Below are 2,345 nucleotides of genomic sequence, written 5' to 3'. Positions count from 1 at the left end.
AAAATCAAAGTATAGCTGAGTGAAAATCATCACCAAGTGTGGGAATCACCCCTATTTTGACGAATCGTTTCGATTGTGTTAGCCTTAGGAAAGGCATGTATATTAAGAGTCCAAGAAAGTAAAGGGAAGCAAAGAAGATAGAAAGGATGTTGTTTTAAGCAACACATAGTGAATAAGCTCTTAAACTATAGACTAGGCAAGGCATTCCTAATTCCCTATAGTTATGGCTCTGATACCAATCTGGTATCAGAGTATTCCTACTATAGACTAGGGAAAAGTATAGCAATCTTCCTAATTCCCTATAGTTATGGCTCTGATACCAATCTGTCACACCCCAACCGATGGCGGAAACATCGGGATGAGACGAACAAATTGCTCAAAACAACATAACACTAAATGTGACAATATGAATTAAATCATTTTATTAAAACTAAAGAATAATACATTGTTTCAAATAGTAAACATCGATTCAAACATTGTTTAATTGCTAAAATGGGTATCTAAAGCCATCCTAGCTTGTTTCTTGAGTCTTGTACTAATCAACCTGCAATATGTATTAAAATAAAATCAACAAAATATGTTGGCGAGTATACAAGTTTGATACATAGCATAATAAAATGTTTGAAGTTGCTCATATCCAACGTGAATAACATGATTTCACATTAACAGTATCTACTCGAAACGATGTTACTCTATGTGTCCAAACCAAATTTTAACGCAATTAAAGTGCCAATCCCAAAAGTATAACGGGAGGTTTTAACATAGATTAACCTAACAATAGCCGCGAGAATAACGGGAGGGTCGTTTCTCAACCTATAGCGCTACCATTGTTAGGGGAGGCTTGCAAAGTTAATGAACACATAGTCATGAGTGTTTACAATAGCATAACATGCATAACATGAATCAAATGTATCACGTGCAATTTGGATAGAGTGTGCATAAAGCTATTTGAAGTGAATAATGTGATTGATATAGAATACACATTGCACCCAAAAGTGTTAAAATGGAAAATGTGTCATGTATACTCACCTTGATTGCGTTGCGATTCCTTGTAAAAACGCACAAGTAATTGATTGGAAACCAAGGGGACGAACGAAAGTGATTAACCTAGATATTAAAATTAAACATAACGAACTCGTTATTATTTATTGGTTAAATTTCGTTATCTTGTTAGGTATCGCCTATGAATTAATTGAGCTAGTGTATATATAAGGGTACGTTCCAGTTACATGCTAACTAATTTGTAGATGGTTCGATTAAATTGGTAAAGGTTATGTTATAACATTAACATAAATTGCAAGTATTAATAATAATAAGATTAATATCAATATTGACTTAATAGATTAATAATTATGATAACACTAATAACCGTAATCATAGTAATAATAAAATTGTTAATCTTAATAGTAATAAAAATAATAATATTAACTTTAATAAAAGAGATGTTAACAAGAATAATATTTCTATTAATAATAGATTAACAATAATAATAGTAATAATAATATTAACAGTAGTAAAAATCTTGGTAGGTTATCTTCTTTATTAAAGCAAGAACATGAACTGTTTCTTATATATATATATATATATATATATATATATATATATATATATATATATATATATATATATATATATATCAAACTTTCTTTTTGGTTTGGATTATGCATAACGTGGAGGAAAGGATACATAACAACAGAAGATTGAAAGCAAATGAAATAAGAAAGTATCTATACCGAAATGAAGGTGCGAGTCCGGCGTCGTCTTCTCATCTCCGGTGAATTTGCGGGAACTCCGACCACATGTCTTCTTTTTCCGACAATGCGCGATGTCGTCTTTCTTGTTAATATAACCCAGACAAGAAACGGAACATGAAACCAGATTAGGGTCCATTGTGTTTAACTTTTACTTTGAAATTGGTAGAAACGAACGACAAAGAGATGAAACGAAAATGAATAGGATGGATAGAACGTATACCGAACGAGTCGAAAAGGTCTCCACCAATCTTTGTTCGGTTTCGGCGTCTTGCAGGTTTCTCCGGTGACTTCTGGTTCCTCCGGCGAAGTGCAAAGTTGTTCAAAACGTGTGGCGAGTGAGGGTGTCAAGAATGGCTTGGTTTATATAGCATTTACAGGTTTCGCCAAGTATGGAAATGAAATTGTGATTGGTTTGTAAAAAGGAAACGCGGAATATCATCACCGAAAATAGCGAAATCAGCAAAGAAAAATGGAAACAAGACAGCTTATCATTTGCTGTTACATCGATTATGGGCGGCAACATTCAAAAGAAACTCCGCTAAACTCGCTTAAGAATTAATAAGCTGGGATTATTCTCACTGACGATGGTAG

At 33.1% G+C, this 2,345-nt stretch overlaps 1 long non-coding RNA gene across 1 annotated transcript; it reads right to left on the bottom strand.

The window, feature by feature from the left end:
- Positions 1 to 920: 920 nt before the first annotated feature.
- LOC118486336 lies at positions 921 to 2,106 on the bottom strand. The gene is made up of 3 exons (XR_004878531.1): positions 1,975 to 2,106; positions 1,734 to 1,836; positions 921 to 1,107 (listed from the first exon to the last, which is right to left on the bottom strand). It is a non-coding gene; the product is annotated as an uncharacterized LOC118486336 (long non-coding RNA).
- Positions 2,107 to 2,345: the final 239 nt, after the last annotated feature.

The sequence above is a fragment of the Helianthus annuus genome, chromosome 14 (genome assembly GCF_002127325.2).
Source record: "Helianthus annuus cultivar XRQ/B chromosome 14, HanXRQr2.0-SUNRISE, whole genome shotgun sequence".
Classification (NCBI taxonomy): Eukaryota; Viridiplantae; Streptophyta; class Magnoliopsida; order Asterales; family Asteraceae; genus Helianthus; species Helianthus annuus.
The sequence above is the reverse complement of the archived record's forward strand: the minus strand, read 5'-3'. Positions and strand labels throughout refer to the sequence as shown.